The 27963-nt window shown below is 43.0% G+C and overlaps 1 protein-coding gene across 2 annotated transcripts in view; it reads right to left on the reverse strand.

Moving 5' to 3' along the window:
* The window catches only part of LOC120020511 (guanine nucleotide-binding protein G(I)/G(S)/G(O) subunit gamma-12-like), a 48091-nt gene that overhangs the window by 16338 nt on the left and 3790 nt on the right, over positions 1-27963 (reverse strand). Inside the window, exon 1 of one of the 2 annotated variants that reach the window (XM_038964214.1) lies at positions 2338-2679. The exons of the other annotated variant lie outside the window; for it this stretch is intronic. The gene's annotated coding sequence lies outside the window, so the exon portion shown is untranslated. Of the gene's footprint in view, positions 1-2337; positions 2680-27963 lie in introns of those variants that run through there. 2 annotated transcript variants of the gene reach the window in all.

Genomic DNA, 27963 nt, shown 5'->3' on the forward strand with positions numbered 1-27963 from the left:
CTGGAAGCGGCAGTTAAGCTAGGTGCAGTCTCCGCGTGTGGGGGTGGGGCAAGGGAGCTAACCGAGGCATGTAGAGCGGGACTAGGGGCTCAGCAGTAAAACAAAACAATGAGAGCTACCCTAAACAACAGTATACAAGGCATATTGACATTAGAGGGAGGTATAAAGCCATCACAGGTGTTGATTGGGAGGGCTAAGACAACAACGGGTAAACAGCTAAGACAGCAACAACGGGTAAATGGCGATGAATGGGCAGAGAGGGTCAGTTAGCTACACACAGGGCCTGAGTTAGAGGCTGGGGCCGACAGATAAACAAAATGAAGTACCGTGTTAATGAACAGTCCAGTAGGCATCAGCTGTGTAGCCGAGTGATCATTGGATCCAATAAGCAGCAAATATATACATATACACTACGGTTCAAAAGTTTTGGGTCACTTAGAAATGTCCTTGTTTTTGAAAGAAAAGCACATTTTTTGTCCATTAAAATAATATCAAATTGATCAGAAATTCAGTGTAGACATTTTTAATGTTGTAAATGACTATTGTAGCTGGAAACGGCATATTTTTTATCTACATAGGCGTACAGAGGCCCATTTTCAGCAACCATCACTCCTGTGTTCCAATGGCACGTTGTGTTAGCTAATCCAAGTTTATCATTTGAAAAGGCTAATTGATCATTAGAAAACCCTTTTGCAATTATGTTAGCACAGCTGAAAAATGTTGTACTGATTAAAAAAGCTATTAAACTGGCCTTCTTTAGACTAGTTGAGTATCTGGAGCATCAGCATTTGTGGGTTCGATTACAGGCTCAAAATGGCCAGGAACAAATAGCTTTCTTCTGAAACTCGTCATTCTATTCTTGTTCTGAGAAATGAAGCCTGTTCCATGAGAGAAATTGCCGAGAAACTGAAGATCTCGTACAACGCTGTGTGCTACTCCCTTCATAGAACAGCGCAAACTGGCTCTAACCAGAATAGAAAGAGGAGTGGGAGGCCCCGGTGCACAACTGAGCAAGAGGACAAGTACATTAGAGTGTCTAGTTTGAGAAACAGATGCATCACATGTCCTCAACTGGCAGCTTCATTAAATAGTACCCACAAAACACCAGTCTCAACGTCAACAGTGAAAAGGTGACTCCAGGTTGCTGGCCTTCTAGGCAGAGTTGCAAAGAAAAAGCCATATCTCAGACTGGCCAATAAATAAAAATATTAAGATGGGCAAAAGAACACAGACACTGGACAGAGAAACTCTGCCTAGAAGGCCTGCATCCCGGAGTCGCCTCTTCACTGTTGACGTTGAGACTGGTGTTTTGCGGGTACTATTTAATGAAGCTGCCTCCAAATCACTATGTCCGTCCCTGGGTCTAACCACACCAAGACTATGTTAGCCTCCTGACCCTAAAGGTATACTTCGGCATTTTAGCAATAAGGCCCTTTATCTATTTCCCCGGTGTCAGATTAACTTGTGGATACCATTTTAATGTCTCTGTGTCCAGTATGAAGGAAGTTATAGAGGTAGTTAAGTGAGTCAATGCTAACTAGTGTTAGCACAATGACTGGAAGTCTATGAGTATCTGCTAGCATGCCTGAAGTATCCCTTTAAGTCTTTATGTTATCTATATTATATTACCAGCAACACAAGTCTCCAGGTCTTAAGACCTGTTTGCTCATCAACGCTCGCTCACCATTAAAAATGCATTGTTTTATTAGATACATTTAAAAGACTGACGTTTCGGCCTTCAATGGCCTTCTTCAGAATAATCACAAAAGGAATGGACAAGTTCTCACACAAAATACACTTTTCCAGTACTGTAAACATACAGTCATTCCCTTGTCCACACATACCTTCAGACATGCAGTACATGCACACACACAGGCTTTATTGAAAACGGTCCTGTTGCTTTTACAGGTTTCACTCTGTAAGCTCTGTTTCAGCAGCACAGCACAGCTCTGTCTAGACAGTCGCCTCTACACTGAACTCATTTCTGAGGAATCCACAAATCCTCAAATTCCCATGTAATTACTATAGTCTCATTTCTAACCTTCTCTCCTACCCGTGTTGATTCTATACTGACAGAGCAGCCATAGAGGTTTCCTGTAGAGGTAGAATGCTAGCCTAGATTATTTCTACATTCAGCAATGTCTGCATTCTACATGTTTGGCATGAAAATGTCTCATAGGCTAATGCAGGAAGGGGCTGGCACCCGGTTTCATAAAACGCATTAGGAGTCAATCCAAACTCATCTTGTTCTTGCTTCATATTCAACATGATAAAACTAGGTTTTGATGTTCTCGCATGCAATGATAGCAGCAACCCATGATTGTGTGAGTACAATACCGTGCTGTACATCCAGCAGTAGTGGGCTAGGCAGGTACAGAGTTGAAGAGCACAGGATGTGTTTGGAGTCTGACGGACGGACTGACTTGAAGAGATAACATGTGATAGCACAGGGATATGTGGTATGTGTGGATTAAGCTGAATCCAGTCTGACTCATGACTTAGCCATGTATAAACAGTATCAGACTGGACTCTGCCCATTCCACCTCACTCACCACTACTCTGACTACATACAGAGTAACAAGTCCAGGCCCTGAGGCCTCCCAAGTGGTGCAGTGGTCTAAGGCACTGTCTCAGCCGGCCGCGACCGGGAGACCCATGCGGCGTACAATTGGCCCAGCGGCGTCCGGATTAGGGGAGGGTTTGGCCGGCTGGGATGTCCTTGTCCCATCGCACTCTAGCAACTCCTGTGGGGGGCCAGACGCATGCACGCTGACACGGTCACCAGGTGTACGGTGTTTCCTCTGACACATTGGTGCGGCTGGCTTCCGGGTTAAGCAGGCATTGTGTCAAGAAGCAGTGTGTCTTGGCTGGGTCGTGTTTCGGAGGACATACGGCTCTTGACCTTCGCCTCTCCCAAGTCCGTACAGGAGTTTCACTGATGAGACAAGACTGTAATTAATAAATTGGATACCATGAAAAAAAACAAGTCCAGGCCCTGTTCATAAAATAAACATGTTAGTCCTTTTTTACTTGATGTAGGTCGAAGCATCTGAGAAATGCAAACAGTTTCCACCGTTTCAGCGTTCCAACAAGTGATTTCTTCAAGAAAAGAGGAAGGATGCATTGTTTAAAATATTCTAACAGGGCACTCGAGACTGTACACACAGTGTTGCCCTGGCCTACTAGAAGAACTACATTTCCAGCCAGGATCGTTTTCCCAGACTGTGGAGGAGGGGACTTTTGGGCCATTGAATCATTAAACTAGAATTCTGCTTCAGCGTTCAGGGTAAACAGTACAGAATGTTCCTATTGAACCACTCATGGAATTTAGTTATAAATAGCTTGTGTCAACTGACAGTTTCTTCTCCATGATCTAAGTGAAGGGGAATTCAGGCACCTGCCCCACATCACAAGACTGCAATAACAAGGAGAGAGAGAGAGAGAGAGGGTGAGAAGGAGAGAAAAGGAGAGAGAGAAAGAGAGAGAGAGAAGGATGGAAGGAAGAGAGAGTTAGAGAGAGAGAGCAAGAGAGAGAGAGAGAGAGAGAGAGAGAGAGAGAGAGAGAGAGAGAGAGAGAGAGAGAGAGAGAGAGAGAGAATGAAATAAATTATTGGTGCAACTGTCATCTGAGTTGTTCAGTCTTTCTAGAGAACGGGCTAGGCACCATGGATTAGACCTAGATTAAACAGAAACCTAGTACATGACTGTAAAGTCTCTTCAGAACACCAAATCTTCAGACACATCCCACAGCTTCACACACAGCACGTCAAGTGCTATTACACTGTGAAACACTGATTGAAACACTGATACAAAACCCAGCCAACGCGATGACATCATGAGCACTAACAGCCCCATGCAGCAGGTCCTAAAAATAACCTGGCCAGTGGCTACCTTGGGGTAAGCAGGGAGCAGGAAGCAGGAAGCAGGAAGCAGGGAGCAGTGAGCAGTGAGCAGCGAGCAGGGGGAGTTGCCAGCTGGGTAGGATCCAGATTGTAGACAGTGGGTCTTCCAGCGAACTGCACAGGAGCCCTTATTCTCCAGTAATGGGGCCATTATCAGCCACTGGGCGGCCCAAAACAAACAGAGGCTTATGGAAGATAATATCCCTCAGACGTCACCGCAGACGCAAGGGGGTGACATGCAGGAGCCAAGGCGGCCGAGTAGCACAGGCAGTGCCTCAGCCCTTTGGATAGCAAATGGCATTGTTGTGAGAACTAGGCATATACAGAACTAGGCCTATATACCTGGGGCTCAGAGGAAAGAGTTGATCTGGAAATGGTCTTGGATGTGGTGGATGGGGGTTTTGTGTGAAAATAGGGAAAGTTGAGAGGACTGAGAAAATGAGGGTTAAAAGAGATAAAAAGTATGGGGTTGTGAGATAATGAAATAGACTAGAGACACTGTTAAAATGTGTATAAGAGTGAAGATATTAAGCGAGAGAAGCAGAGAAAGAGAGAGGGAGCGTTAGAAACCGAGGGGGGGGAAGCATGCTCTGCATCTGGGTGCGTGTTGCCATAGGCCCCGTGCCCAAATCTGTTCCAGCAACAGTAGCACCATAAAACTTCAAGCTATTGTATCCTCTTGCTCTCGCCTCCCCTCTACTGAATACTGTTATTCATGATGCATCTCCATCTCTCGCCTCCCCTCTACTGAATACTGTTATTCATGATGCATCTCCATCTCTCGCCTCCCCTCTACTGAATACTGTTATTCATGATGCATCTCCATCTCTCGCCTCCCCTCTACTGAATACTGTTATTCATGATGCATCTCCATCTCTCGCCTCCCCTCTACTGAATACTGTTATTCATGATGCATCTCCATCTCTCGCCTCCCCTCTACTGAATACTGTTATTCATGATGCATCTCCATCTCTCGCCTCCCCTCTACTGAATACTGTTATTCATGATGCATCTCCATCTCTCGCCTCCCCTCTACTGAATACTGTTATTCATGATGCATCTCCATCTCTCGCCCTAACAGAACCCTGCCTGTACGGAACAATAAACAAAGTATTCTTTCTCTCCACTCCCAGAGCAAGTCCAGCTTCGTATACATTACTGCGTTACTGTTTCCAGAGAGAGCATTTATAAGGCTAAAGGTCCACGGTGCACCCTGCATTACGCCCTCTTCGTCCTCTTCCATCCATCCGGGGCAGGACTAGGAGTGAAACAGAGCGAGGCAGCAGGGACAGGAATAATGGCATAAGCACGTCACACCAAGCGGAGGACAACAAAGGGAGCGTCATAGAGGAAGTCGGCTTAGTCGAAAGGTGGAACAGGTTTGAGAGGGGAGGAGAACACAGACAAGAATACAGTAGGAGACTTTAATGCACATCAGCACACCATATGGGTCTTTGATAGCTTGCTCCTGCTTTCTGAGTGGCCAAGGAACATTCAAGCAGTGACAACATTCTACCTGACAACACAACACCAGCCACATTCCCCCAGCCATATTCATGATATACCACGGCATCTCGTGCACTATCATTTTAGCATAGGTTTAAAAAGGAACAATTCAGCCATTAAGAGGGAGAGAGAGAATACCTGACCACTGTGACTGACAGAATACCTGACCACTGTGACTGACCCAGAATTAAGGAAAACTTTGGCTATGTACAGACTCAGTGATCATAGCCTTGCTATTGAGAGAGGCCTCCATAGCCAGACCTGGCTCTCAAGAGAAGACACAAAATGAGGTTGAAACTGAGCTGCACTTCCTAACCTCCTGCCAAATGTATGACCATATTAGAGACACATATTTGCCTCAGATTACACAGACCCACTAAGAATTCGAAAACAAATCCAACTCCCATATCTTTTGGGCCATCACAGTAGCAAGATTTGTGACCTGTTGCCACAAGAAAAGGGCAACCAGTGAAGAACAAACACCATTGTAAATACAACCCATATTTATGTTTATTTATTTTCCCTTTTGTACTTTAACTATTTGCACATCGTTATAACACTGAACATAGTCATAATATGACATTTGAAATGTCTCAATTCCTCTGAAACATTTTTGAGTGTAATGTTTGCTGTTCATTATTTATTGTTTATTTCACTTATGTTTATTATCTATTTTACTTGTTTTGGCAATGTAAACATATGTTTCCCATGCCTATAAAGCCCTTTGAATTGAATTGAGAGAGAGAGGAGATAGAGAGCGAGAAAGAGAGAGAAATTGAAAGCGAGAGAGAGAGAGAAAGAGAGAGAGAGAGAGAAAGAGAGAGATAAAGAGAGAGAAGACAGAGAGAGAGAGAGAGAGAGAGAGAGAGAGAGAGAGAGAGAGAGAGAAAGAGAGAGACAGGGAGAGAGAAAGAGAGAGAAGACAGAGAGAGAGACAGAGAGAGAGAGAAAGAGAGAGAGAGAGAGAGAGGAGAGAGAGCGAGAGAGAGAGAGAGAGACAGAGAGAGAAAGAGAGAGAAGACAGAGAGAGAGAGAAAGAGTGAGATAAAGAGAGAGAAGACAGAGAGAGAGAGAGAGAGAGAGAGAGAGAGAAAGAGAGAGAGAGAGACAGAGAGAGAGAAAGAGAGAGGGAGACAGAGAGAGAGAAAGAGAGAGAGAGAAAGAGAGAGAGGGAGACAGAGAGAGGGAAAGTGTAACCTATCCACATGACTTTTTATAAGACAACGTCAGCTGCAGCCTCTGCCAAGCACAATCATGACAAACATTAAAAGAACAATAGACAAGCACTAAGCACACCGCCGGGCCACTAAACACACAATAAGAAGTGATTCAGTAACAAACCTCACCTCTGTAAACAATCATTTTCCATAACTCTATGAAACAGGGCAATGAAACAGGACAAATTAATTGGTGATCAAAAACAAAAAAGTATGGCACGTTTCCATGCTGGCACCATTTCCTCTGCAAGAGGTAAAGGTCGAGAAGTAAATGAACCAATTTACTAGTGCGGGGGGGGGATCAATACAGGTAAATATCTGAATATAATTTTTGACAACATTATTTTTGCGTTAGTTGTCTGTAATTGCAGCAATACTCGAGTATTTTTCCTTAATAGCTTGATCTCCATCTCCTTCTTAACCTCTACGGGACAGTTGTTGCTAACATGCGCTAAAGTGACTAGAATGAGGTGGTATACAACAGCCAACCTTCTGGGACATAGACATGTCTTATATGGGCAGAAAGCTTAAACTATTGTTAATATAACTGCAGTGTCCAATTAACAGTAGATATTACAGTGAAATAATACCATGCTATTGTTTGAGGAGAGTGCATAACAACAAAACACTTTATCACGGCAACTGGTTTGATACATTCACCTCTGAAGGTAAATAATGTACATACATTCAGTAATCTTGCTCTGATTTGTCATCCTAAGGATCCCAGAAATAAAATGTAGCATAGTTTTGTTTGATAAAATCCTTTTTTATGTTCAAATGTAGGAACTGGGGTCTACAGTTTGACCCCCTGCTGTCTCTGGCTACACACCCATCTAGATGTGTGAAAGTTAGTGTATAAGCTAATGATCCATCATGTATGACATTCCTGGGAGTGTGTAAAGTTTAATTTTGTATTACCATAGTAGTTTTGTATGTTCTCTATAGTTATATAGTTATGTTCTCTATATGTTATGAATCAATTGACCAATTTGGCACATTTGGGCAAACTCCTGGCAGACTTGATACAAAATATTGTGCAGTAATGTAATTCTTCACTGGATCTGTCTGAAACTTTGCATACACACTGCTGCCATCTGGTGGCCAAAATCTAAATAACACTTAGACTCCTATCTGAAAGTTTGGCCTTTCACTTGCATTTCAAAGATGATGGAGAGAAAAAAGCATGTTTTTTTGTTTGTATTATCTTTTACCAGATCTAATGTGTTGTATTCTCCTACATTAATTTCACATTTCCATAAACTTCAAAGTATTTCCTTTCAAATGGTATCAAGAATATTCATATCCTTGCTTCAGGTCCTGAGCTACAGGCAGTTAGATTTGGGTATGTCATTTTAGGCGAAAATTGAAAAAAAGGGTACGATCCTTAAGAGGTTTTTAAATAGGGAGCCAATTTGTTTTCAGCACTTTTATTTCCATGACTGATCAAAACTAATTTTCTTGCCTCCCGAGTGGCACAGCGGTCTAAGGCACTGCATCGCAGTGTGTCACAACAGGCTGTGTCACAACAGGCTGACTTCGGTCGTCAGTTAAATGGTATTTCCTCCGATACATTGGTGCGGCTAGCTTCCGGTTTAAGTGGTGGGTGTTAAGAAGCGCGGTTTGGAGGGTTATGTTTTGGAGGACGCATGACTCGACCTTCGCCTCTCCCGAACCTTTTGGGGAGTTGCAGCGATGAGACAAGATCGTAATTGGATCGCAATTGGATAAATAAAAACATATTATTGTCCTTCTGCAGCATACATATGGTGAACAATATGTTTGGAACATCGAATCGCAAATAAAATCACAGTATCGAATCGCAATACATATTGTATCTTCACCTAAGTATCGTGATAATATCCCAGCACTACAATTTCCAAGTTTGCAGAATGCGTGTGTGCCGTGTATACGTGTGTGTGTGTGTGTGTGTGTGTGTGTGTGTGTGTGTGTGTGTGTGTGTGTGTGTGTGTGTGTGTGTGTGTGTGTGTGTGTGTGTGTGTGTGTGTGTGCGCATAGGAGCATGTGTATGTGAGCACCATATGCGTGTGTGAATGTGTGCACTTGTGTTGTATACATCTAGACTAGAGCACTGCCACCATGATGTAAAGGCATCATTCAATGAAGGGACATTCGAGAAGCTGCACATACTACATCAGTGTCAACTGGGTCAAGTGTTAACAGTCTTTTCACCTTTTGCTTACAGGTCAGTGTTTAACTCTCTCAGCGGACCAGACTGAATATCTGTTTACGCCACCTGCCATGTTCTGACACTGCTAGATGTGGCAACGATCAAATGAGAAAAGACACATGGACACACTCTTTAACTAACTGAACACTGGTTGAAAGTTCGGCATATAACGCTTCTTCCTAGTGATAGTGAGGTGTGTAGTAAAACAGATGACTTGAGCAAGACGGGATGCTTTCAACACACCTTCAAAAACGAGGAAAGTCTCTCCTACACTTTTACAACCGAAACTCACTTTATGACAAAAAGCTGCTCTAAGAAAGGCGATAATTTTAACAAGTGTGATGATAATTGGCAGACAGGGTTTGGCTCTCTGTGCGTACTCAAGTTCTTCAGATAGACAAGGACTTCAGATAGACAAGGACCTCAGATAGACAAGGACTTCAGATAGACAAGGACCTCAGATAGACAAAGACTTCGAATAGACAAGGACTTCAGATAGACAAGGACCTCAGATAGACAAGGACTTCAGATAGACAAGGACTTCAGATAGACAAGGACTTCAGATAGACAAGGACTTCAGATAGACAAGGACTTCAGATAGACAAGGACCTCAGATAGACAAAGACTTCGAATAGACAAGGACTTCAGATAGACAAGGACCTCAGATAGACAAGGACTTCAGATAGACAAGGACTTCAAATAGACAAGGACCTCAGATAGACAAGGACCTCAGATAGACAAGGACCTCAGATAGACAAGGACTTCAGATAGACAAGGACTTCGAATAGACAAGGACTTCAGATAGACAAGGACTTCAGATAGACCAGGACTTCGAATAGACAAGGACTTCAGATAGATAAGGACTTCAAATAGACAAGGACTTCAGATAGACAAGGACCTCAGATAGACAAGGACCTCAGATAGACAAGGACTTCAGATAGACAAGGACTTCAGATAGACAAGGACCTCAGATAGACAAGGACCTCAGATAGACAAGGACTTCAGATAGACAAGGACCTCAGATAGACAAGGACCTCAGATAGACAAGGACTTCAGATAGACAAGGACCTCAGATAGACAAGGACTTCAGATAGACAAGGACCTCAGATAGACAAAGACTTCGAATAGACAAGGACTTCAGATAGACAAGGACCTCAGATAGACAAGGACTTCAGATAGACAAGCACTTCAGATAGACAAGGACTTCAGATAGACAAGGACTTCAGATAGACAAGGACTTCAGATAGACAAGGACCCCAGATAGACAAGGACTTCAGATAGACAAGGACTTCAGATAGACAAGGACCTCAGATAGACAAGGACCTCAGATAGACAAGGACTTCAGATAGACAAGGACCTCAGATAGACAAGGACTTCAGATAGACAAGGACTTCAGATAGACAAGGACCTCAGATAGACAAGGACTTCAGATAGACAAGGACTTCAGATAGACAAGGACCTCAGATAGACAAGGACTTCAGATAGACAAGGACCTCAGATAGACAAGGACCTCAGATAGACAAGGACTTCAGATAGACAAGGACTTCAGATAGACAAGGACCTCAGATAGACAAGGACCTCAGATAGACAAGGACCTCAGATAGACAAGGACTTCAGATAGACAAGGACTTCAGATAGACAAGGACCTCAGATAGACAAGGACCTCAGATAGACAAGGACTTCAGATAGACAAGGACCTCAGATAGACAAGGACTTCAGATAGACAAGGACCTCAGATAGACAAGGACCTCAGATAGACAAGGACCTCAGATAGACAAGGACTTCAGATAGACAAGGACTTCAGATAGACAAGGACCTCAGATAGACAAGAACCTCAGATAGACAAGGACTTCAGATAGACAAGGACTGAATCATCAACCATTATCAATGAGCTGTAACATTTCCAAGAGGGCCTGAACAAAAAACACAGCCATGCTGGGAATGAGGGGCAGGAAAGTTAGTCAGGACTCAGTCGTTTTTATTTATTTTTATTTAGAATTGTATTGGAAAAAAAGTAACTTTGTTTTAGCAGAACTCAAGATTTACTGTATAGGACATGTGTGTGTAACCCATCAATGTAAATCCCCAGTTATTACTGTAACAGGAAGAAAAGTGTCACTCTGAGAAGTGTTTCCCCTCCCATTACGTTTAACCCCACCTTCCCAAGAACAAAACCGGCTTCCTATGATCTTAACGGAAAGTGTTGGACCCGGCAACCATTAATGTTGCTTCAGGGGCCTTTGCACCTCGTCTAAGCAAACATCTAAGGGAAACACTGACAGAGGCAACATACAACGCAGAAAAGGCAAAAGTACAAAAACAGAGAGCAGCCGTATTACATTTGATGCAATATCCTGTCGTCATTGTGTTTGTATTAATTCAAACTATATGGTACCACACAGCTGCTATGCTAAAGGGCATGTTCCATATTGTAAGATTTTATGACTGGTTCAAGGACAAGGACTGTTTGAATCTGAGAGCGGGAATGGGCAGGGACAGGTCATGAGAGTCCAACCCAATAACATCTGACGAAGGGAAAACAGAAAGGAGAAGAATGTAGCAGAACAGGGCTGGGTTTCATCAAACGCATCATAGCACTAAGATCCTCTTTCATTTAGTTTCAATGGAATTAAGATGGTCTTAGTGCTACAATGGTTTTGGGAAACCCAGCCCAGGAGTAGGCCTATAGGACTGCCAACCAATGAACCGAGACTTCAAGCCGTTACGCCTCGATCACACAGACAGCGTCATCGCATTTTGGTACACCAGAAGTACATTATTTTCCAATGTAACGCTACGTTTGCCTTGCAGCATTGCGTTGCAGAAGCAGTTGCAGTGCGTTCTGTGTGGTGCATATGTTGGATTTATCAAACGTGAGTGTAACCGATCTGAAATGGCTAGCTAGTTAGCGGTGGTGCGCGCTAATAGCATTACAATCGGTGACGTCACTCGCTCTGAGACCTGAAGTAGTTGTTCCCCTTGCTCTGCAAGGGCCGCAGCTTTTGTGGAGCGATGGGTAACAATGCTTTGTGGGTGTCAGTTGTTGATGTGTGCAGAGGGTCCCTGGTTCGAGCCCATGTCGGGGCGAGGGGACGGACGAAAGTTAAACTGTTACATATGCATCAAATTGTATGCGTAGACGGCTTGACAGAAATAGATTTTTTTTTGCACACATATCCAGATGATGCTGCATACTATTTTGCGCAATGACCCTATAGGTGTGATCAAGGTGTTAGGGACTTCACACGAAGCTCCAAATAATGTATCACCTGCTCAAAATCCCACAGATCTTACAGAATTATAGAAAGCCCAGTCATTCATGATTTTATTTTTCAGACATTGCGGTGGAGGATAAGAGCCACAGGGGAAGGAATTACCTACAACAACACATGTGGTTTTGCTTTTCAGACACGAGACATTGGTAAAGAAAGAGAAAGAGAGACGAAAAGCATGAGCTAGACAAAGAAAGAGGGACAAGGGGAGAAAACACCATGCTTTCCCTCTCTTGCATCAGCGGTAAATCCTTGACCCCTCTCTGACCCCTGGTTCAGCTGTAGATCCATCAGTGTACAGCCAGCCACAGCCAGCCAGCCAGCCACAGCCAGCCAGCCACAGCCAGCCAGCCAGACACAGCCAGCCAGCCAGACACAGCCAGCCAGCCACAGCCAGCCACAGCCAGCCAGTCACAGCCAGCCAGACACAGCCAGCCAGACACAGCCAGCCACAGCCAGACACAGCCAGATACAGGCGGCCACAGCCAGCTAGCCAGCCAGCCAGACACAGCCAGCCAGCCACAGCCAGCCAGCCACAGCCAGCCAACCAGACACAGCCAAACACAGCCAACCAGACAGACAAGACAGACAGACAGACAGACAGACAGACAGACAGACAGACAGACAGACAGACAGACAGACAGACAGACAGACAGACAGACAGACAGACAGACAGACAGACAGATAGCCAACCAGACAAGTAGGGGCAGACCAGTGTTTCCATTAGCTGGCAATAGCCGGCTTTTGGCCATTAAAATGTTTTAAACGCTGATGAACAAAATTGGCACTGGCCAATTGTCCAGGAGAAGAAAACAAATCCCATCGCAAAATAATGCTTTTTAGCCTATTCATTGATGTAAATACCAGTTGATGGAAATACATTTGACCGGTCATGCTATTCATCTATGGGTTAATTTGCATAACTTTGTGGAATTAAATTGGCTTGTGTGCATATTCGTTATGTATCTTATTTATCACACATGTGCAGCATACAGATACAGAGCCTTTGAGCGGAAAATCTATCAGACAGCACTTTTATATGACCCATCATTGCGCAACGATACTAAATGCAATTGTGTGTTACATTTTTTAGGGGGGCAAAGATTAAAAAGAGCTACTATTTGTATTTCTCAACTGCTAATTGAAGCGCACTTACCATTCACCATTCAAATGCATAACCAACAGAAGGCAGACTTCATCAGCACATCACACACCACTTTGAAATGAGCTGGAGGCAGTATGCATTTTGAAAACATATAGCTACTTAATTGTTTGAAACCTGAACGTTTTACAACATGTTTTACTACATATCCGTGGAGGCAATTATTTTATAAAGACTTCCATATGTCATTGAAACCAGTAGCTTTTTGTTTTATAACGACTTCCATATGTCATTGAAACCAGTAGCTTTTTGTTTTATAAAGACTTCCATATGCCATTGAAACCAGTAGCCTATTTCTCTCAGGTTCTATTGGCTTTAAAATGTCTTTCATTGTCTGATAGGCAAATGCACACTCGCGCATAGCCTACTGCACTAATAATGATAAGAAATTATAGTGTATCAACATTTTACGCTAAACGAAGTTCTAATCCGATGCATCAGATTCATTGCTTTTTAACATTCTTTTTTTTCAATGTAGCCTTGGCCAACTGTTGTATGAATTTGGGATCTATCGTCTCAGGAGTCTGTTTGGAACGTTTCTTTCTCGACAAGCTGACCAATAGAATAGGTCAACTTTTCTAAAATGGGGGATAGTAGATTTACATAGGCTCATAGGCGGCACGTCCATAACAGGCTGACACACCGCTCGCGTCGTGTGTGCGAGCGTTGCAAAATTTATTTCGAAATCTATATTATTCAATTATGGCACCCACACTGCTCGCACGAGCCAACGAGCGTCTGCGTTGTCAAGGGCTAAAATAGAAGTCAGTTCTATTTGTGACACATATCGCGCTGCAAGTACTGCCTCTCCTCATTGGTTTATAGAAGCAGGTACCCACTTACCATCTCCTCATTGGTTATACCCACGTGGGCGACTGAAAGATGAACGAGGTCAGTGGCGGTAATGCACCTAATTTATGAAAGTTGCCAATCGCAATTTGAAGTCAAGAGAAGAAAAAGCCTAGAAGGCTGGGAGATGACTAGAAACGATTCGGTTGACCGTTTTATGTGTGGATGAATTGTCGGAGTAGAGGACCTCGTGCATTTCAGGTAAAATAACAACTTACTGTTTATATTCCAGGACTAATTAGATTAGCAACAGCAAGCTAGCTAAATAGGACAATTTAGCTAGCAAGTGCAAGATAGCTAGCTAAATTGCCATAAATGTTTAATGCATTTCGACTTGTCCCCAAATTAATGTAATTGGTTCAGAGTTTGTTTTGATATTTTAACCTGCGTCTCGTGATCGCGTTTGGTGTGGGGGGGCAAAATAAATGTATGCACGATGGCGCATGCGCGAAGCCGGTTTGGGTTCCGTGTTATTCTACAATGTAGAAAATTGTCGAAAATGTTGAGTTGAGTTGGTGTGTCCAAACTTTTGACTGGTACTGTATGTTATTTTATATTCTCAAACTAACAGCAGTGCCTATATGATGTCTTTCCATTCAGGTGTGACATTCTGCAGTGATTCTTTTATGCAAATGTTGTTGATCAGTAGGCTAATATCAGTCCCACATGGAAGGAAAACAGATTGTTTGTCATCTGTAGCACCATTGACTCCACTGATCAGCCCAAACAAGCTCAATAACTCATTGTGCACACACACTCCTATTGAATATGCATTCACCTGTTATGTGAGTAGGCCTATGCCATCTTAATAGTCCCAGTTTATCAAGAGAGTTACCATTCAAATAAAATGATTACCATTATGTTGTTATGTAGTTAGGTTGGTCAAATGTATTGTTTGATTTAAAAATTCATGCATTAAAGCATACACGGCTGTCTCTGGGAAATGTTGTCATCAACATTTCCTAATTTAATGATATTGAATATCGGCCTAAAATATTGGCCATTGGCCTCCTTGACCCCCAAAATATCGGCATCGGCCATAAAAAATCCATATAGTTTATTCTCTAAACCAGACACACACAGGTAAGCAGCCAGTAACCTAGACACACAGTGGGGTAGGGTAGGTAGAGCCCAGGGGCCCAGATGAATGGTTGTGTGGTTCTCTATCCGGCTCCTCTTCCTCCTCCTGCAGTAACTCCATCTGTCTGAGACGTCAGGGATCCAAGGGACTGGGGACGGATACCGCAGGGTCAAACTGAGGTCACTTCCTGGAGAGGCCACCCTGATATCTGTCAATTATCCTATACCCCTCTTTACATCCCCTCCCTTCAGATTTTCTCTCGTGTCTTATTTTCTCTGCACAGATACATGTCTGGGTCTGGGTCTAGGCTGGCCCATTCACACTACCATAACGATGTGTTGCCAGTTCAGTTTTTTTGTTAAGTTAAAGGTTGCGACCTTTACAGAAAATGAGATTGAGTGAGTGTCTACTCACACAAGTGGCCAACACAAAGAGCTAGTTTACTATTGCACTTTCTCTTTACAAAAAAAGGTTAAAGCAGCAGAATGGATTCCATTAAGCTGTACATTTTGGGTATTTTATTAGGATCCCCATTAGCTGTTGCGAAAGCAGCAGCTACTCTTCCTGGGGTCCACACAAAGCATGAAACATGACATAATACAGAAAATTGATAGAACAGCTCAAGGACAGAACAACATAAATGCAAAACGTCACACATATCCTACATATCAGTACATACACACAGTATCTACGTCTAATAAGGGAGACGTGTATCTCTTTTTTGAAACCAAGTTTGCTGTTCACTTGAGCAAACTTTGATGGGTGGGAGTTCCATGCAGTCATGGCTCTATGTAATACTGTACGTTTTCTTGGAATTTGTTTTGGATTTGTGGACTGTGAAATGAGATGCAAATAAAAGTTTTGTGCACTTTGAATGTGAATGCAGCACCTGAGTTTGGTGTAGGATGAATTGGACAAAGAGTGTGTCTGTGCATCTCTCTGACACCTGTGTGCCTCTTCAACACAGTGGAACAAGAGACAAAAACTTTGGGGCCCAAGGAGCGAGAGAGCATAAAGGGTGGTGTCACTGCTCTCACACACACTCACACACACAACCCTCCATAGTTTTCCAGTTAATTTCTCACCACACAGACACTAAAAACTATCCCAAGACTGAACAAAGACCCACAAATGACCCACAATCTCTCCCTTTGTTTGGGTTGCCAGCCAACTTCCCTGAGGACTCTAAAGAAATGGAATAATCCATCAAACCGACATCAGTTCTGAGCATTCTGAAGCCTGAGCTCCACAAAAAGACAACAGTTAACAGATTACAGAAGATGCCATTTGGAAACACGAGAAACACTTCTATTTACTCTCGTTATTGTATCAAATAAAATGTTATTAGTCACATGCTTCGTAAACAACAGCTGTGGACTAACAGTGAAATGCTTATTTACGACCTCTTACCAACAATGCAGAGAATAAGAAAATATAAGAAAATATAACATAAAACAAGTAATAATACAAATAATAATAGATACACAATGAGTAATGATAACTTGGCTATATACAAGGGGTACCGGTACAGGGGTACAAGGTAGTTGAAGTAGATACTGTATGCACATATAACTAGGAATAAAGTGACAGTAAATAGTAGCAGCAGCATGTGATGAGTCCAAAAAGTTAGTGAAAAAAAGGTAAATGCAGATAGTCCAGGTGGCTATTTGGTTAACTATTTAACTAACTATTTAGCCTTCTTAAGGCTTGGGGATAAAAGCTGTTCAGGGTCCTATTGGTTCCAGACTTGGGGCATCGGTACCGCTTGCAGTGTGGTAGCAGAGAGAACAGGCTATGACTTAGGTGGCTAGAGTCTTTGAACATTTTTAGGGCCTTCCGCTGACACCGCCTGGTATAGAGGTCCTGGATGGCAGGGAGCTCGGTGATGTACTGGGCTGTATGCATTACCCTCTGTAGCGCATTGCGGTTGGATGCCAAGCAGTTGCCATTCCAAGCAGTGATGCAGCCAGTCAAGAGGCCTACTCACTTTTGGAGGATCTGAGGACCCCAAATCTTTTCAGCCTCCTGCGGGGGAAGAGGCATTGTTGTGCCCTCTTCACGACTGTGTTAGTGTGTTTGGACCATGATGTGGACATCAAGGAACTTGAAGCTCTCGACCCGCTCCACTACAGACCCGTCGATCACTTTCATCGCTCATGCTTTTATCGACTTGACTGTGTTTCATGCCCATTTAATTGTTTATTTTACCTTTATTTAAATAGGCAAGTCAGTTAAGAACAAATTCTTATTTACAATGATGGCCTACCCCGGCCAAACCAGGACGACGCTGGACCAATTGTGCGCCGCCCTATGGGACTCCCAATCACGGCCGGATGTGATACAGCCTGGATTCGAACCAGGGACTGTAGTGACGCCTCTTGCACTGAGATGCAATGCCTTAGACCGGTGCTCCACTCGGGAGCACCTTGAGCTTCCTTTGTTTTTGAATGTGAGCTATAAAACATGCATTGTCATTGTTATTATTGATACCACTTCTTCCTGATTGGCTCCACCCAGATGAAGTCATATCTATTGTATAACATTACCTGGATTAGTGCTATCTTGAATCCTTGGGACGTCCCTATTCTAAACCCTAACCTTAACCTGTACCCTTACTCTCACCTCAACCTTAACCCTAACCTTAATCTTACTCTAACCTCAACCCTAACCTTAACCCGTACCCTTACTCTAACTTCAACCTCAACCCTAACCTTAACCCGAACCCTTACTCTAACCTCAACCCTAACCTTAACCCGTACCCTTACTCTAACCTCAACCATAACCTCAACCTTAACCTTACTCTAACCTCAACCATAACCTTACCCTAACCTTAACCATTTAAAATTTGATGTGATGTCAGAGTTGGGACATCCCAAGTATTCCGTTTAGACTTTTCCCCTTTACCCGTCCGGCAGGAAGTTGACGTGGGCTGGTGGAGCCTCCTCTCCTTAGGCCGGGGGATAGCAGTATAGTTATGAAATTCTGTAGAGTATAGGTCAGGGTCAATATTAATATTGGTGCAGGTAAGAGAGAGTTGGCGTCTTTATGAAAGGTGTGTCTTCCTGTGTCGCCCTGACAGGAGTTTTATGGAAAATTACAGAAGCCTAACACATTTCACGTGAACGTTATCATTGGCAATATTATATAGTTCTAAAATAGACAAGAACACCTGCCAGTGTTTTCTCAAGCAAACCACAAAGCTATTGGCCTACTGTTCAATGTACACGTCTGTTATTAGAGTAAACGAAACACCATTTGGTCCACCGGGCAACCCACAGAGCTGTTATCAAAGCTGTTGACAGCATAGTGGGATCAATAAGCGAGACACATATCTCTAGGAGCTTGGGGAATCCTCTGCAAAAAAAACACACACACGTATGACACTATAAACACTCCACACACTCTGTGGAGCTGTTAGAGGATACTTCAATGGGGCCAGGCCACCCGTTAGACACAGACAGGGTACCTTTACCTCAGCGACCCAACTGTTGTTTGCATACAGATACACACACGCACGCACGCACGCACGCACACACACACACACACACACACACACACACACACACACACACACACACACACACACACACACACACAGAGGAGATATACAACGGAAGAGAAAACAATATCAATGGGCTGTGGATAAGTCTACTCACTAAAGGTTGTAGTTAGCCCACCTGGCAAAGCCAAGCTGGCAGAAAGGGGGCGGGGGGGGGGGGGGGGGGGGGGTCATTGTCAGGACACCTGGACCTTGTAGTAAGGCCCCTCGTCCCTATCTCCGTATTAAGACATGACGTGGGGTTAAAGAATTCCACAATGCATCTCTTCCCATCCTGACTGAGTCATTACAGATGTAGTATTTTAATTTGAGCCAGTTTTCTACAGCAAGAAAATAATCCTGCAGCAACAGGACATTTGAATTATTATGTGGATTATAATTAATGGACATTTTTGTAGGGGATGATACATTTTTCATAAAGGATTTAAAAAAAAATGTATTTAACCTTTACGTGGGCTGGTCGGAAATGTCAAAGTGTAAATTACAGACTTCAGAAGCCTTTTTAAACCTCAAATACACTACAAGTTTAAAATGTCCTGCATTGGAGGAAAGTTCTCCTTCAATCTGTAGCTAATGCAGAACTATAATTGCACCTGCAAGTGAGGACCCTATTACCCTACTGACCGAGTACATTGTACCAGCTAACACACATTACCCTAACTTTGTCCTCTACCAAACAAAGCAGCCTTGTTTCAGTAATGGGGGTGTTGGAAACGTTTGCTCATTCAAGTATTTACTTCAGTATTTAGTCTAAGGTTGCGACTTAAGTATATTTACATTCTTTAAACCACATGTAGCACAATACATACTGCAATATGAGATGACACTGCTCTGCCAAGGTGGCAAACCCTCACATACGCACAATATCAGAGTGATGTATGTATTTCAATATTTGGATATGTCACTGTTTGTAAGTAGCCCATTAAAAGCAGGATACAAGCATATGCTCTGCCTCAGGAACGTTTTAGACCGCCTGAGCAAAGACAATGTGAGAGCTGGGAATGTAGTCTAGTGCGCCACTTAGCGTCCATAAAGAGGAATTGCTACTTATTTGAGCCCTTTTCTTCTTTTTTTCTTCCATATGTCATGCCAAACCTAACCTAAACAATCGTGCGCCAATTTCGGGTAATTTTAAGAAAATTGTCATTTCATTATTACCTATGTTTCTCCTAAGTTAATTTCATGTCAGGACAATGTTTAAGGAATTAATAACTTTGAGTAAGTGGCCCTTTCGAGGGCTGTAAACAGGGATGAAATGTCACTGACAAAACCATGGCAACGAAACATTATTTTATAATCCGAGACATTCTTTTATAATCTAACAGTACAGCCACAACAAATGTAAGAAAAGTTTCAGCAACAAAATTCCACAGTAAAAATACAGCTTTTCCATGAGGAGCACAGAGACAGAAACAACCCCTAGCAACCTAGCTACCCCCAACAGAGTCAGAAACAACCCCTAGCAACCTAGCTACTCCTGACAGAGACAGAAACAACCCCTAGCAACCTAGCTACTCCTGACAGAGTCAGAAACAACCCCTAGCAACCTAGCTACCCCCAACAGAGTCAGAAACAACCCCTAGCAACCTAGCTACCCTCAACAGAGTCAGAAACAACCCCTAGCAACCTAGCTACTCCTGACAGAGTCAGAAACAACCCCTAGCAACCTAGCTACCCCCAACAGAGTCAGAAACAACCCCTAGCAACCTAGCTACCCCCAACAGAGACAGAAACAACCCCTAGCAACCTAGCTACCCCCAACAGAGTCAGAAACAACCCCTAGCAACCTAGCTACCCCCAACAGAGACAGAAACAACCCCTAGCAACCTAGCTACCCCCAACAGAGACAGAAACAACCCCTAGCAACCTAGCTACCCCCAACAGAGACAGAAACAACCCCTAGCAACCTAGCTACCCCCAACAGAGACAGAAACAACCCCTAGCAACCTAGCTACCCCCAACAGAGTCAGAAACAACCCCTAGCAACCTAGCTACTCCTGACAGAGACAGAAACAACCCCTAGCAACCTAGCTAACGACAGAGACATAAATAACCCCTAGCTAGCCCTCTGATAGGAATTTCTGCCATATAATATGTTTTTTCTACCCAATGTTTTCAGATGTTTGGTTTCAACAGGAAAATCCAACTTGTGATAATACCTGCATTCCCACCATATCAGCAGCAGGGGACAGCAGAATATTGGATTCTTCTTTATTTGGGGGGGGTGATACCATTATGAGCTCTGTGGACGTACAGTAAGTAGCCTACACACAAACGTGTTCTCTGCATTTTCATAAATTACTACTATAGTTAATAATAGTAAGCGTCAATCTGTCTTTGGTATCTAATTTCAAACATATTAAAGAGCCACTGGACACGTCGATTGGCACATGATTTCAGTCTTGGTGGTGTGTTTCCTGACCGATTCCACGTTTGGTTAATGATTTTTGTCCAAAAAAAGAAAGAAAATGCTGTTTCATGTAAACTGCCTCACTGTATATGCTATTGTATTAAGAGCAATCACCGCAGCTGTTTACCCCATGTTAGTGGGTAAATGGACATCGTCAAATCAAAACCCAACCTTCATTTACAGGTTGTGACGCACGGATGTTCAAAACTCCGTTTTGGGTGAGACTGACTATGACAAAAATGATCCTATTTACATTTTGTAGCCAATTTTGACTAGAATAAATGTTTCTGACACAAATCAATGCCACATAGGCCATTTTCAAAGGGATTGTTTGCTTTTTAAAGGCAGTGGCTCTTTAAGTAATTTAATACAATGAGTAACACGTTGTATTGCACACACATTTAATATATTTAGTTTTACACACATACAGTACATTACATTTGTTCACTGCATGTCTATGATTCAAACAATTACTAGTACTACTAGGCCAAGATTTGCGACCCGGATGTTCGTGGAGATCGCATTAACGGTAAAACGCTAAATGTCAGCTCAAACGTAAATTACCTTTAAAAGTCAAGAGCAATGCGCTACTCTCTAACGTGCCTTGGATTGAATCCCGGCCCTAGTCTTCCCACACGAAGACAAAGCATTAGAACAGAGTGGCCGAGGCCATAGCTTCATATCAACAACGGAAGTTAACGTTAGCTTGAGTCGCTCATCTGAGGAGAGACTCAACAGTTACGACAGGAGCCTCAAATTAAAAAGCTATATTTTATCCCACCCACAGATTGGTTTAGGGAATAAACATCACACTTCCTGAGCTCCCTGGTTTGGATTGGATTCACTGTATCAGCCTCAGGGATTCCAAATCACTACTATAGAAACACTGCCATACATAGCTTACAGTCAATTTACTTATTGTACTATATCATGTCAAACAGCCACCCTCTCCACTCTCAGCTACTACTAGTCCTCTAACAATGCCACAACATGTATGGTGTCAGAGATAATGCTGTTATGTCCTCATGAACCACTTTGTCTTTCTAAATGGATAGGCCAGCTTGGCTGTGATTTCAGTGCTTACTGTATCTTTTAATTTAATATCTAAATCTATAGGCTAACGAAGTGAGCAAACGCAGTTCAATGCATATGTAGGATTTTAATTGGATCACTTTTGTTGCTGAGAATTTTTCTGCATAACAGGAAGTGCAAACATGTAGTGTAATTGAGTTTTAAAAAGGCTTCTAAAGTTTGTAATTTCCAGACTTGATTTGCCCTAAGTAAAACTGTATCAACTTCTACAAAACTTTACATTAATTATAATCCACATTATGATTCACATTTCTTGTTGCTGTAAGATTATTTTCCTGCTATAACAAAATAGCTCAAATTAATATCTGTAGTACTGTATTATAACACTCCTAGATAAAAATGGTTCCAAAAGTTATTCGGCTAGAGAACCCTTTTTGATTTCTGGTAGAACACTTTTAGTTCCAGGTAGAACCCTCTGTAGAAAGTGTTCTACCTGGAACCCAAAAGGGTTCTACCGGCAACCAAAAGTGGTTCTTAAAAGGATTCTTCTATGGGGACAGCTGAAAAACCTTAAAGGTTCTAGATAGCACATTTTTTTCTAAGAGAGTATGATTTACATCCTCCCTGGGTTTGGACAAGCAATCAGTTATCATTGGCATCACCCTCAGTATCAACAGCTGCTAACCTCACTGGGATGGATTCAAAAGGCCAGGCTATGAGTGCCTAGGGCTGGATTTGAGCTTCCCATAAACCGACTTAAATTCAATCATATCAGCTAGGTGTGCATCAGTGCATGTGTAAATTCATGAGAAAACAATCGCTTCACCATAAGAACACAAGTGTGTGTGTGTGTGTGTGTGTGTGTGTGTGTGTGTGTGTGTGTGTGTGTGTGTGTGTGTGTGTGTGTGTGTGTGTGTGTGTGTGTGTGTGTGTGCGTGTGAAAGAGAGAGAGAGACAGAGAGAGAACACCAGGTGGAAGACAAAGCTCGTCCACTGAAGAGGTCTCTGCATATGACAGCTTCTACATGGTAACAACTCACGTGGTCACGACGACGGCATGTGGCACAATGCTGCCTGCATCCAAAAATAAACCATTGTCATATCCCTCCCTTCTTTGTTGTCTTCTCATCCATCCTCTCTTCCTGCCATCCCCCTTACTAATGGACATCTTAGAATTCCTTTTGAAGGGGATTTTAGTTGGAATTCTGCTTGTCATATGGGGAAATCTAGGAATGTTTTAAGGTTGATCGGAAAATCAGGAAATGTTTGGAGATTGACCCTCGATAACCTGAGAGAGAATGAGGATCTGTAGGGTGGTTAAACCACTTGATGGACTCCTCAAGAATACAATGACTATCTATCTATCTATCTTATCCACAGACATACACAGTCCTCTCCACTTCATCTGAATGGGAGTTTTTTCACTACAGCAGTACAACAAAGAGATTGAATGAGCATCCAGGATGCATGACCAAAACAGAGTATTCACCATGTAGCTGATTGAGAAGTAGAGAAAGAAAGGGCTGGAAAGGAAGACTTTACACTAGTGTGTCACACAGGGCTTGTAAGGACGAGACACAACATGTTATACACCGCCAGAGTTTATGACTACACAAATTAGGTGGAAGTCCGCTTCCATCTCAGATAGTTGCTACGACAACCATTCAATTATTGAAGCACACATTTGATCCCCATTCAAATCAGATTAAAATATCGGTCCTAACAGACACACTTCGTGCAGGAAAGCAGAGAGGCACAGATGTTTATCTATTATATGTCATTTCCTGTGAAGTAATATCTAGTTCTTTATAAAAAAAAAGTTGTATTTTTTAGGGGGGGTTTAAGAAGAATCAACTCCCAGGGCACAAAGGTTGTCATAACCCAATTTTGTCTGTTAAATATCACCCTTTTTGTGCATTGTTTTTTTCCAGTTATACAATTAAAAGCATACATTCATCACATGATGCCTAAGGCAAACCTATCGCTGAATCATCAGTTTTGGGTGTGGCTACTGTACATCGTTAATGTCAACACTCCTGTTGGTTAATCAATACTGAACAAAAATATAAACGCAACGTGCAACAATTTCAAAGATTTTAACGAGTTACAGTTCATATGAGGAAATTAGCCAATTGCAATAAATTCATTAGGTCTTAATCTATGGATTGCATATGACTGGGAATACAGATATTCATCTGTTGGTCACAGATACCTTTAAAAAAAAATGGGCCTCACATTGGGCCTCAGGATCTTGACATAGTATTTTTGTGCATTTAAATTGCCAATCGATAAAATGCAATTGTGTTCGTTGTCCGTAGCTTATGCCTGCCCATACCATAACCCCCCTGCCACCATGGGCACTCTGTTCACAATGTTGACATCAGCAAACCGCTGACCCTAACAATGCCATACACATTGTCTGCGGTTGTGAGGCCGGTTGGATGTACTGCCAAATTCTCTAAAACGACTTTAGAGGCCGCTTATGGTAGAGGAAGGAACATTCAATTATCTGACAACAGTTCTGGTGGACATTCCTGTTGTGTGATTAATCTGCACATTTTAGAGTGGCCTTTTATTGTCCCCCGCACAAGGTGCACCTGTGTAATGATAATGCTGTTTAATCAGCTTCTTGATATGCCAACCCTGTCAAGTGGATGAATTATCTTGGCAAAGGAGAAATGCTCAATAACAGTAACACGTAAACAAATTTTGTGCCAAAATTTTTGAGAAATAAGCTTTTTGTGTGTATTGAACATTTCTGGGGTCTTTTATTTCAGCTCATGAAACATGGGACCAACACTTCACATGTTGCATTTATATTTTTGTTCAGTGTATGTTCTTGGGTCAAGTGGACAAACTTTCCTTAACATACGGCTGAACCAACCACCACAAACAACAGGACAAAACATGACTCTGGATTCGCCGGCACTAATAAAGTCATTTTTGCTCGGTGGCACTTTATTTTAAGTACAGAAATTAGCAGGTATTTACTAGCAAACTACACTGTCAAATGATTATTACACAGTTATACTCTATTTTCTGATTTATTGGGATTGTTTGGGGATTCATTTTTAAACTCAAGTCAGACCCCATTTTAGACTAGCGAAGTGCTAGTGAAGATGACAAAGTGTTATTGATGTTGCACTGTTTTGTCAATGCAATTTGGGTGTGATGACAAAGAGCTAATTTCCACATTATGTAAACAATTATGTTTTATGTTGTATTAGTGTATTATGATATTGATCATAGTTGATAGTTGATCAATGTGGAGTGAGCAGTCATATCCTCTGAGTTCATTACTGAGAAGGTTATTCAATCACCCACATAAACATGGACTAGAGGAAACAGAGGAACTGAGTGACTGTGTGTGTGTGCGCGCGTGTGTGTGTGTGTGTGTGTGTGTGTGTGTGTGTGTGTGTGTGTGTGTGTGTGTGTGTGTGTGTGTTTGCACATATTTTAATCACTGGCAAGACAGTTGGTATTAAACTGTATCAACAAGAACGACTTGAAGCCTCACAAGTAGAACACACAGAAAATCACAAGCAAAGATTGCATTGCGTCTAAGCTCTTCCATCCTCATATACAAACCTGAGTTTATTCAAGACTGTAGCCACGGCTACCGAGCAAGTTCTGCAGCCTTCTCTTTCAAAGAAGACACTTGCTTCGGAAATCATTACAAGTTGGCTTCACCTGTGTATCCAAACAGACCGTTGACTCAAAAGTCAAACTGTGTGAGTACCCTGTGGGTTTATTGCTGTCAAGAATGTACAGCTTCCCATGATTTCTTATTATTATATCGGCCCAAAAAGGGAGGAAGGAAGACAGCAGGAATAGTCTAAATTGAAACTACTACAGTTTCCAAATTAAACATCATGTTAAGATGAATGCACTAACTGGAAGTCACTCTGGATTCCTGACGGGCCGCCCCCAGGTGGTGAGGGTAGAAAACAACACCTCCACTTCGCTGATCCTCAACACTGGGGCCCCACAAGGGTGCGTGCTCAGCCCCCTCCTGTACTCTCTGTTCACCCATGACTGTGTGGCAATGCACGCCTCCAATTCAATCATCAAGTTTGCAGACGAAAAACAACAGTAGTTGGAAAATAACCTCTCACTCAACGTCAACAAAACAAAGGAGATGATCGTGGACTTCAGGAAACAGCAGAGGGAGCACCCCCCTTTCCACATCGACGGGACAGCAGTGGAGAAGGTGGAAAGTTATAAGTTCCTCGGAATACACGTCACGGACAAACTAAAATGGTCCACCCACACAGACAGTGTGGTAAAAAAGGCACAACAGAGCCTCTTCAACCTCAGGAGGCTGAAGAAATGTGGCTTGTCACCTAAAACCCTCACAAACTGTTACAGATGCACAATTGAGAGCATCCTGTCAGGCTGTATCACCACCTGGTACGGCAACTGCACCGCCCACAACCGCAAGGCTCTCCAGAGGGTGGTGCGGTCTGCACAACGCATCACCGGGTGCAAACTGCCTGCCCTCCAGGACACCTACAGCACCCGATGTCACAGGAAGGCCAAAAAGATCATCAACCCCGCTACCATCCAGAAGGTGAGGTCAGTATAGGTGCATCAAAGCTGGGACCGAGAGACTGAAAAACAGCTTCTATCTCAAGGCCATCAGACTGTTAAACAGCCATCACTAACAGAAAGGCTGCTACCTACATACAGACTTGAAATCATTGGCCACTTTAATAAATGGATCACTAGTCACTTTAATAATGTCCCTTTAATAATGTTTACATATCTTGCATCACTCATCTCATATGTATATACTGTATTTTATACCATCTATTGCATCTTGCCTATGCCGCTCTGTCATCGCTCATCCATATATTTATATATATACACTGCTCAAAAAAATAAAGGGAACACTTAAACAACACAATGTAACTCCAAGTCAATCACACTTCTGTGAAATCAAACTGTCCACTTAGGAAGCAACACTGATTGACAATAAATTTCACATGCTGTTGTGCAAATGGAATAGACAAAAGGTGGAAATTATAGGCAATTAGCAAGACACCCCCAATAAAGGAGTGGTTCTGCAGGTGGTGACCACAGACCACTTCTCAGTTCCTATGCTTCCTGGCTGATGTTTTGGTCACTTTTGAATGCTGGCGGTGCTTTCACTCTAGTGGTAGCATGAGACGGAGTCTACAACCCACACAAGTGGCTCAGGTAGTGCAGCTCATCCAGGATGGCACATCAATGCGAGCTGTGGCAAGAAGGTTTGCTGTGTCTGTCAGCGTAGTGTCCAGAGCATGGAGGCGCTACCAGTAGACAGGCCAGTACATCAGGAGACGTGGAGGAGGCCGTAGGAGGGCAACAACCCAGCAGCAGGACCGCTACCTCCGCCTTTGTGCAAGGAGGAGCACTGCCAGAGCCCTGCAAAATGACCTCCAGCAGGCCACAATTGTGCATGTGTCTGCTCAAACGGTCAGAAACAGACTCCATGAGGGTGGTATGAGGGCCCGACGTCCACAGGTGGGGGTTGTGCTTACAGCCCAACACCGTGCAGGACGTTTGGCATTTGCCAGAGAACACCAAGATTGGCAAATTCGCCACTGGCGCCCTGTGCTCTTCACAGATGAAAGCAGGTTCACACTGAGCACATGAGCACATGTGACAGACGTGACAGAGTCTGGAGACGCCGTGGAGAACGTTCTGCTGCCTGCAACATCCTCCAGCATGACCGGTTTGGCGGTGGGTCAGTCATGGTGTGGGGTGGCATTTCTTTGTGGGGCCGCACAGCCCTCCATGTGCT

The sequence above is a fragment of the Salvelinus namaycush genome, chromosome 25 (assembly GCF_016432855.1).
Source record: "Salvelinus namaycush isolate Seneca chromosome 25, SaNama_1.0, whole genome shotgun sequence".
NCBI classification, from domain to species: Eukaryota; Metazoa; Chordata; class Actinopteri; order Salmoniformes; family Salmonidae; genus Salvelinus; species Salvelinus namaycush.